Below are 10813 nucleotides of genomic sequence, written 5' to 3' on the forward strand. Positions count from 1 at the left end.
AATGACTGTTTTATTCCTTGAGGTCACCCATGGGTAGGAAGTCAACACTTTCCTAAAGGATTTTTCTCACCCAAGAGAATAAGGCAAGTTTTTAGGAATTTACAGTCCATCCTCTCAAGAAGCTTATGGCCAAGCAGATGAGAAATGAGTCACTTTCGGAACTCAGAGCATCACCAGGTGAGTTCTTCATGAACATAGTGTTCTTTCTTCTGTGCTGTCTGTTGAACTTCTTGCCATGAATCCAAGGGAGCATCCCTCATCACCTTAGGATTTGGACTAAGCAAAAGCCAGGAAGAGAAACTATGCTGGATTACCTCTGCCTCACTCCTTCCCAGCAATACTGGTCTGGCCTGCCTCTATAGGAGACACCAGATACATGGTGGCTCAGTCTGGTCTCCACCCTTGAGGGACCATGGAGAGGCATCAAGGCAGGGAGGAAGCCGGCGGGCCTACATTACATGCTGTGGCAAGCTTGGAAGGGGAGAGAGCCACTTTCCAGACTGCTTCCTGTGCATGTACTGGGGACTGCTCCTAGATTTAAAATACTGTCCTGTCTCCTCCTATAAACCATACCTTATAGGACATATTGGGGAGACAAGATCAGAGTGTTTCTTGCTCTCTTATAGTTTGCAGTCTGGTTGAAAATGATAAATACCATGAGGGTAGAGTGGGCATTGAGAGAAGGGAGTTGTAACTTCATCTGGGTTCAGAGACAGCACATAGGCTGAACCTTTGGAGATGTGGGGGTTGGGGAGGCATTCCTGTTGAAAAAAACATCTGCAAGCAAAGCCATGGAGTTGGGAAAGCACTGGGCAGGGTGCCCAGGGAACGTGGAGTTTGATAATGGGGAATAAGAGAGGCAAGTTTGGCAAGAGGGATTGGGTCATAGAGGGTTTTAAATGCCAGGAGGGGGAATTGGCCTTTGTCTTGTAAGCAGTGGGGAACACAGAAAATATTTGAACAGGAGGGTACGGGTCCTGGAGCTGTGCTGCTGCAGATGGATCTGACAGTAGTGGGAGAGGTCGGGTGCAGTAGGACCAGCGATTCCGGGAGTGCGACAGTGGCAGGCGATGTGGGGCTTGAGCAAAGGCAGCGACAGCAAGGACAGAAGAGGGGTCACCTGGCCTAGGGAAAGAGGTGTCAGAGGTCATCCAAGATGGTGAAGCCTTTCTGAGGAATGAGGAAGATGAAGGTGAGTGAGCCCAGTTTTGGAAACACAGAACTTCAGGAACAGACAGCAGCTACACCAAGGAACCTCACTCAGGCCCCTTAGATCTTTCCCTTCATTCTTGCGTCGTCTTGACAAGATGACTCCACCCAGAATTCCCACTGCCTTGGATCTCATGTCGATCTCCAGAATTCAGCATCCCCTAACTTTATCCCTGTAAGGATGGGGACATTTCTTTGGGTGTGTTTTCCTTTCTTTCACAAGTTTTAAATTTTTTAAGCCCAGTTTTAAAAAATTCACCTCAATTTATCTCTAACACAGCAACTTTTGTTTTACCAAATTCTCTTCCAAGCTTGTTCCTATTCATTCATATTCTAACATAGTTATGTCATGTTTATGTAATTTAATAAACTTTGTCATTTACCATGAGCATTGGAAGTTGTCACTTAAATGTTTCAGGCACATTAAAACCAAATGAATGTATTAGCACGTGTGATCCTTAAGTAGAATGGTAGGGCAATTTCATGTGTGCCTGCAAGGGATTTGCAGTCTTTTTGCAGCAGTTTTTAAATCCACTTCTATTTGCAGTCATGCATCGGGTAACAACGGATACATTCTGAGAAATGCATCATTAGGCTATTTCGTCGTCATGCGAACGTCACAGAATGTACTAACACAAACCTAGATGGTACAGCCTGTTACACACCTAGGCTATACAGTACTGATCTTAGGGGACCACCGTTGTATGTGTGGTTTGTTGACCAAAATGTCCTTATGCAACTGTACTTAGATTCGTAATGAAAAGGAAGAGGTAAAAAAAAAATTTAACAAGGAAAGATGAACACTCATCTGTTGAGTTCCAAATATGCACCAAGGGTTAGTGCTTTTGTATACATTTTTCATTTTGCTCTCACACCACCACCCTGGGATCAGTATCGTTAGGCTCAGTAGCAGGTAAGGAGATTGCAGCACAATATCTACCCACCCCCAACAGTGTTAGGTTAATATGTGAGCACCTTCTATAGGCCAAGCACTGTTCTAAGGCACCAGGAATAGAGTATGAGCAAGACAGACGAGGCCCATCTTCTCATGGAACATACACGTTACTTTTAAGGCAGATTAAAGGACTTGGCCCATAAGGGTATCAGTACCAAGTGCTTGCCTTGGGCTGGATGTTGGGCTCATTGGTGTTCACTGGCAAATCACTGCAAGGAAGTCTGCCGCCTTACTGTAGAAACAGGTCTTTTGGGGTTTTTTTGAGGAAGGTTAGCCCTGAGCTAACTGCTGCCAGTCCTCCTCTTTTTGCTGAGGAACAGTGGCCCTGAGCTAATGTCTCTGCCCATCTTCCTCTACTTTATATGTGGGACGCCTACCACAGCATGGCTTGCCAAGCAGTGCCATGTCCACACCCGGGATCTGAACCAGTGAACCCTGGGCCGCCAAGGCAGCACATGGGCACTTAACCACTGCCTCATTGGGCCAGCCCCAAAAAGGTTTCTAAATGCAGTGCTTATTCTAGACTGCACTATTTTTCCTAGACAAGTTGAGCCAGAGGAAGGCAATACCTTTGAGGCTAATGTGGAGTAATGCCTGCCCCTCCCCTCCCACCCACTGGGGCCCAATGGAGGAAGGACCTTGGGAAGCTGAAAGAGGAACGCCCTAAATCTGATTGATTTGCCTGCAGCATCTACTGAGCTAGGTGGTTTTATGTACCTTACTACACAGTCCCATTTTAAAAGATGAAGACAAGCTCAGAGAGGTGAAGTGATTTGCCCAATGTAGCACAGCTAGTGACAAAGCTAGGATTCATCTCTAGATTTCTCTGGTTCTCCTCCCTTGTAAAATATCACTTGTGATACAGTTACAGGAAAACACTTGCTGGAAATCACAACAGCTAGAGTTTGAACTCAGTTTCAAGTCAAGCAGGATTTCTACAAAACTGAATCTGCTTTCCTTAAACAAAAGTTTCTCAGTTGCTGCAGGATGATGCCACTAGCCCACTGCTCTGAATATGAATTGCTCCATCGTTTGATCAAGACTCAGGCCTGCCTGGAAGAGCCCATTTGGCCAAGCCCAGTCGTCATGCCACATCCTAGATGCCAAGGAGTGAAAAGAAGGAAGATGGTTCATTTTAGCTTGTACAGTGGGAAACGGTGCATTAATGCCCACAAAAATGCACTCAATAGGGAATTTCCCAAAAATAGGAAGCAGCCGGAGATGCAAAGGTCCACTAGAATTCACCTCTTTGGATGCTCAAAGTCCACACGCACCCTTCTGTCCATGCTCAACCTTCATCTCCTCCTCCTGTCAAAAAAAGTAGAAAACGGAAATGGTAAGAAAGAACAAGGGTTACGAATAGAAAACAGTAACAAATGTGATGGGTATTATTCAGACCCTATCAATAATCACTGCAAATGTCAATGATCTAAGTAATTAGACAAAGAGTGTCAGCAGATTAAAAAACAAGACCCAACTATATGTTTTTAAATATTGAGATATTAAAAGTAAAGAGGGAGACATATCGTGGTAACACTAATCAAAAGAAAGGTGAGATAGCTATATTTTTAGACAAGACAGACTTCAGAGCAAGGGAGATTATCAGGAATAAAGAGGGGCATTACATAAAGAGATCAATTCTCCGAGAAGATATAACAATCTTTAATGTGTATGCACCTAACAACAAAGTATCAAATACACGAGGCCAAAACTGATAGAACTGCAAGGAGAAAGAGGCAAAGCCACTATGAGAGTTGGAGACTTCAACAGCCCTATATCAGTAGTTGACAGATCCAGCAGACAGGAAATTAGTAAGGACGTAGTTGAACCGAACAGTGCCATCAATGAACTGAATCTAATTGACATTTGTATAAAGTACTTCATCTAGCAGAATACCCATTCTTCTCAAGCTTACATGGAACATTTACCAGGACAGACCACATTCTGGGCCGTAAACACACCTTATGAAATTTAAAAGGATAGAAATCATGCTATGTATGCTCTCAGACCACAATAGAGTTAAACTAGAAATCAAAAACAGAAAGATAACTGGAAAATCCCAAAATACCTGGAAATTAAACAACACTTCTAAATAACGCAAGTTGAGGAAATCATCTCCTCAAGAGAGAGATTTTGAGCCAAATGAAAATACAACTTAAAATTTGTGGGGTACAGCAAAAGCAGTCCTTAGAGGGAAATTTATAGCATTAAAATGCATCCATTAGAAAAAAGAAAAGTCTAAAATCAATAATCTAAGCTTCTGCCTCAGGAAACTAGAAAAAGAAGAGCAAATTAAATCCAAAATAAGCAAAAGAAAAGAAATAATAAAAATCAGAACAGAAATCAATGAAATTGAAAACAGGAAGTCAATAGAGAAGATAATGAAACCAAAAGCTGATACTTTAAGAAAAGTTATAAACTTCTGGCTAAGCTAACCAATAAAAACAAGACACAAGTTACTAATATCAGAAGTGAAAGGGGCCATCACAGTTCTCATGGACATTAAAAAGAATAATAAAGGGATATAATGAACAACTATATCCCCACAATTTGATAATCTAGATGAAATGGAATAATTCCTTGGAAAACACAATCTACCAAAACTAACAGGGAGAGAAAAGAAATCTGAATAGGCCTAAAGAAATGTAATCAATAATTAATAACCTTCAAAAACAGAAAGCACCAGGCCCAGATGTTAATTCTACCAAATATTTAAGGAAGAAATTATACCAATTCTCAATCTTCTCCAGAAAATAAAAGCAGAGGGAATACCTCCTAACTCATTTTGTGAGACCAGCATTACCCCAACACCAAACCAGGCAAAGACTATGCAAGAAAGGAAAACTACATACCAATATTCATGAACATAGATACAAAAACCCTCCCTGAAATATTAGCAAATAGAATCCAATGATGTATAAAAAGAATTATATACCACAATCAAGTGGAATTTACCCCAGGTACACAAAACTAGTTCAACATTCAAAAATCAATTAATGTAATCTATCACATGAACAGGCTAAAGAATAAAAATGACATGAGCATATCAATAGATGCAAAGAAAGCATTTAAGGAAAATCCAACACTCAATCATGATAAAAACTCTCAGCAAACTAGGAAGAGAAGGCAACTTCCTCAACTTGATAAGGAATCAACAAAAACCCACAGCTCACATCATACTTAATAGTGAGAAACTAGATGCTTTCCCCATAAGAGCAGCAGTATGGCCGAGATATCCCCTGTCACCACTCATATTCAACATCGTACTGGAAGTCCCAGCTAATGCAATAAGACAAGAAAAGGAAATAAAAGATACACAGATTGGGAAAGAAGAAATAAAACTCTATTCACAAATGACATTATCATCTTTGTAGAAAATCCCAAAGAATCAACAGAAGAACTAAAAACAGTAAGAAATTATAGCAAGTTTTCAAGATATGAATAATATACAAAAGTCAATTGCTTTTCTCTGTACAGTAATGAACAATTAGAATTTGAAATTAAAAACAATACCATTTACATTAGCACCAATAAAAATGAAATACTTAGGTATACAAGTAACAAAATATGTACAAGACCTCTGCTGAAAGAAATCAAAGATCTACATAAATGGAGAGAGATTCCACGTTCATGATAGGAAGGCTCAACATTGTTAAAATGTCAGTTCTTTCCACCTGGAACCATAGATGCAGTGCAATCCCACCAACTGATTTTGTGGCTGTCAACAAACTGATTTTAGAGTTTATGTAGAAAGCCAAAAAAATATCCAGTATAGCTAATACAATATTGAAAGAGAACAAAGTCAGAGGACTGACACTGCTCAACTTCAAGACTTACCATAAACTTCAGTAAAGACAGAGTCGTGTTGGCTAAAAGAATAGACAAAAGAGATCAATGGAACAAAATAGACCCACACAAATATAGTCAACTGACTTGCAGAGGAGCAAAGGCAATTCAATATAGAAGGGATGGTCTTTTCAACAGGTGGCACAGGAAAAAGGAATCTAGACACAGATCTTATGCCTTTCATAAATATTAACTCAAAAGGATCATAAACCTTAATGTAATACACAAAGTTACTACAAGATAAGATAGAAAATCTAGGTAACCTTGGGTTTGGCAATGACTTTTTAGCTATAACACCAACAGTACAATCCAGGAAAGAAAAATTGATAAGCTGGACTTTATTAAAATTAAAAACTGTGAAAGGCACTGTTAAAAAAAACAAGTGACAGAATAGGAGAAAATATTTTTAAAACATATCCAGCATAGGACTTGCATCCAAAATATACAAAGAGGTCTTAAAACTCAACAATAACAAAACAAACAACCCAATTTAAAAATAGGCAAATGATCTGAACAGACACCTCATCAAAGAAGATATACAGATGGCAAATAATCATATGAAAAGACACTCAATCTCATATGTCATTACAGAATTGCAAGTTAAGAAAACAATGAGAGACCACTAAACACCTATTAGAATCACCAAAATCCAAAACACTGAGAACACCAAATGCTGGGGAGGATGTGGAACCACAGGAACTCATTCACTACCGATGGGAATGCAAAATGGTACAGCCCCTTTGGGAGACAGCTGGGTAGTTTCTTACAAAGCTAAACATTCTCTTCCCATCCAGCCATCATGTCCTTGGTATTTACTCAAATGAACTGAAAACATGTCCACACAAAAACCTGCACATGAATGTTTAATAGCAGCTTTATTCATAATTGTCGAAACTTGGAAGCAACCAAGATGTCCTTCAATAAGTGAATGGATAAATTGTGGTACAACCTCACGACGGCATCTTACTCAGTGATAAGCAGCAATGAGTTAGCAAGCCACTAAAAGACACGGAGGAGCCTTAAAGGCATATTCCCAGCGAAAGAAGCCAATCTGAAAAGGCTACACACCTAGAGACTCCAACTGTAGGATATTCTGGAAAGGCAAAACTATGGAGACAGTAAAAAGATCAGGGGTTCAGGGGGAGAGAGCGAGGGACTGGGTGAGGCACAGGGGACCTTTAGGGCAGGGACACTATTCTGTATGATACTGTGATGGTGGATACATGACATTATGTATTTGTCAAAACCCAGAGAACAGCACAATACAAAGCGTGAAGCCTAATGTAAACTGTGGACTTGAGTTAATACTGCATCAGTGTCCTTTCATCAGTTGTAACAAATGTCCCACAGCAACGCAAGATGCTAATCATGGGGGAAGAGGAGGTGAGGGGGTATATGGGAACTCTGCACTTTCCCTTTAAACCTGCAAAGTCTGTTAATATTTTCTAAGTGCAGGGAGTCAACCTAATGTCTCCCTGGCATCTGCAAAAATCCCTCAGGTAATTTCTGATCTTCTGGTCCTTTGAGTAATGCCATCTTGACATTCTGCAACTTATATACTAAATTAGGGATCAGTAAACTCAGCCCATGGGCCAGATTCAGTCTACTGCCTTATTGTTATACTGCCCTTGAGCTAAGAATAGTTTTTACATTTTTTAATGGTTGAAAAAATAAAAAAATTTCATCATACACAAAAGTTATACAAAATTCACATTTCAGTGCCCACTCTTGGCACACAGCCATGTTCATTCTTACGGCAGCAGAGTTGACTCATTGTAACAAAAATGGAACAGCTCTCAAGTTCTAAAATACTTAACTACGTGGATGTTTTTCCGGCAGAAGAGTTGTTATAGTTGTGTGTGGCTTTTGGGGGGGCGGGGGGCAATGAGGAAGATTGGCCCTGAGCCAGTCCATGCCAGTCCTCCTCTATTTTGTATGTGTTTGCCGTCACAGCATGGCTTGATGAGTGGTATGCAGGTGCACACCTGGAATCCGAACTGGTGAACCCCGGGCCGAAATGGAGCCGGCAAACGTGACTTCTACGCCACCAGTCGGCCCCTGTGTGCCGTTTGTTAAAGAAAAAGACTGCCACCTCCTGTACTAAATGGTAAATTTAACCACAGCCTATATACAATAATGAGGAAAAATGAAAGGAAAAGAAAATCATTTAAAATATATCGATGGATACATGACATATCCAGAAAGTAAACGCAGGTAGGGGCTACTGTCCTATTTTGTTGTAAGCGGTCAGAAGGCCTTGCCTGACTTTATGCTTCCCTCCTCCACAGGTTAATTTTAATGACATACGTAGCTAATACCTATTGAAGCGGATTTTTAAAAAGGAGGAGAAGGTTCTGCGGGCTCCTGCTGTCGAGTAGAGAACAGTCACGCTCCTCGTGCGCGGGGACTGCCTGTCGCTCTTCGTGGAAGCTGGAGGACGGCTCGGGCAACGGGCAAGCGCCCAGGCATTTCCAGAGGGCCGGGCAGGGGCAGCGCGGCCAGGCCGGGGCAGCAGCTTCCGCCCGGCTGCAGAGGGAGGACCTAGTTCCCCAGCTCGGACGCAGGGGACGCGGCCCTGCCTCCCCCAGATGCTCTCCAGTGAGGACGCCCCCAGCGCAGAAGCGGGAGGTGGGTGAGGGCCGTCAAACACTGACAAGTGTCTGCTACACTTTTGCAAAATATGGGGTCACGTCCTGAGCAGGATTCAGAGGTGAGCCAGACGTGGAACTTGTCTTCAGAGAGCTTTATCCTTAATGCTGAAACCCAAATAGACAAAGTAACCCGTGCGTGGCGCAGGAACGTGCTATCCGAGGCAAAAGTCCGGGGTCTGCCCTGCGGCCTGTCCGTTTCAGCACGGACGCGCCCGGCGACCCGCCGAAGAGCAGCGCCAGCGCCTGCACGGCCCAGCCAGACCCACCACGAGCGCGCCGGCCGCGCGGGGCACCAAACGGCACGGCCTGGAAGGCCCTCGGCAGCCTTGTTTGTAACAGCCAGACCTAGAAATATCCCCGAAGCCTCCAGCAGTCGACCGGCTAAGTTGTGAACAGCTAAGTTGTGGCGCGTTCCTGCAACCGAGTCCTCTGCAGGTGGAAGCGAACGAGCCACCGCGCCAGGAAGCCGCACGGGGGCACCTCGCAAACATGACGCCGGACACGAAGGAGCAGAGACTCCCTCCACAATCGCACACTTTGAAAGCAGGCCAGACTAAACGGCAGCTGTTGAGAGGTGGGACCCGTGTGTACTTTGGGACGGAGGGAGAGGTGGCAATGGGAAAGGCAGGCGGGCCGCTGGGGGTGCTGGCTGTGGTCTGCTCCTTGCCTGGTGCGGGTTACCTGGGAGCTGGCCGAGCTGGGCCTCCGGGTTTTACGCCCTTTCCTGGAGGGGTGTTACCTTCACAGCGAAAGAGCAGTGCCAACAGGCAAGGAGATTTCACCAGATCCCATCGGGAGCAGAATTCCTTTTTTCACAGGATAGAATACTTAACTTTAATTCACACTTTTCAGGAAGCCCTGGTGTTTCTTAGAGAGTCTATTAAGAACCCCGGGATATTCCTAAAGAAATGCAAATTAGAGCCACTCCAGGTATCGCATTAACCTGGCTTCTGTTAGGAAACGCAGCGCCGCCCGGCGGTGATGCTGAACGGCGCCGCCACCAGGCCGCTCTGGCCGGAAGTCACCCAGAACTGCGAGGGCGATGTGGCGCCGCCCGGCCGGGTCACCCGCTCCCAGCGTTCATCCCGAGGTGACAACCCAAACCAGGAAAAGAGCTCCGAGTTCAAAGCTGTTTATAGCGGCGTTATTTATCACAGGAAAAACGATGGACGCCATCCAAGCCAGGCTCCTGAGTCCTCTCGGGGCCGAGTGGATGCGCGATGCCCTCCTCCATTCCTGACTTTATCTATAAAAAATCTTACAAAGGTTTAGACACCAAATATTGCTTACTGGATCCCCTTTATTGGGAAGACTCAAATGACTTGAGAAATGAAAAACTCACGCCCGCAGACCTCAGTGACTCTGAGGGGCTGTTCTTCCCATCCGTCAGCTACCATTCAAGCCATCGGTAGTCTGTCGATCTTCTAGTCATCTTAATGTTTTCCCTCAAGCATCTCTTGGCAAGACATTTGAAAACTTTCTTGGATCATCGTCAGTAATTCTTCTAAACCAGAAATTTGTGCGGACCCAATAACGTCACTGATGCAGGGGGAGCACCCCCACGCAGGGCATCTTAGCTTAACGACTGGAGGTGCCGGTGTCCCTGGGAAGAAACTGCCAGGACCTGCAACGTCTGAGGACATTTTCTCCTCATCTCTTTGGCTGTCTCTTCTTACTAGAATATGACTGGGGACATACAGTTTCTGGAAAATATCAGTAGGAGACCAAGTGAAGTGTCCAATACTGTGTTCCCACCATGCACCAGGCAGGTGGAGGGCACTTCACACACGTCAAGTCACCTGGTCCTCAGAACACCCTCCTAAGGTCAGCGTGTTGTCCGAACTTGACAGATGAGGAAATGAGAGATTCTAGGAAGGGTGTGACTCTCACTACCTTGCTGTGTGACCTTGGACAAGTTACTTAAACTCTGGGCCATGGTTTGCTCATCTGTAAAATGGGGATAATAATTCATACCACTACCTCCCAACTCTGTGGAGAAGTTTTGGAGTCAGACAGATCTGGCCTGGCGTCCTGACACTGCCCCACACTCTGTGTGACTTCAGGGGGGTCATTTCACCCCTGAACCTGGAAACAGGAAATAGCTCAGTACCTGCTTCACCAGCAGATGAGGGCCATGCTCACCAGGGCCTGG

General features: G+C 44.1%; 1 long non-coding RNA gene across 1 annotated transcript; it reads left to right on the top strand.

The window, feature by feature from the left end:
- Positions 1–22: 22 nt before the first annotated feature.
- LOC139081949 (uncharacterized) lies at positions 23–1597 on the top strand. The gene is made up of 2 exons (XR_011537489.1): positions 23–177; positions 965–1597. It is a non-coding gene; the product is annotated as an uncharacterized lncRNA (long non-coding RNA).
- The last annotated feature ends 9216 nt before the right edge of the window (positions 1598–10813 follow it).

This window comes from Equus przewalskii, chromosome 2 (genome assembly GCF_037783145.1).
Source record: "Equus przewalskii isolate Varuska chromosome 2, EquPr2, whole genome shotgun sequence".
In the NCBI taxonomy this organism is placed as follows: domain Eukaryota; kingdom Metazoa; phylum Chordata; class Mammalia; order Perissodactyla; family Equidae; genus Equus; species Equus przewalskii.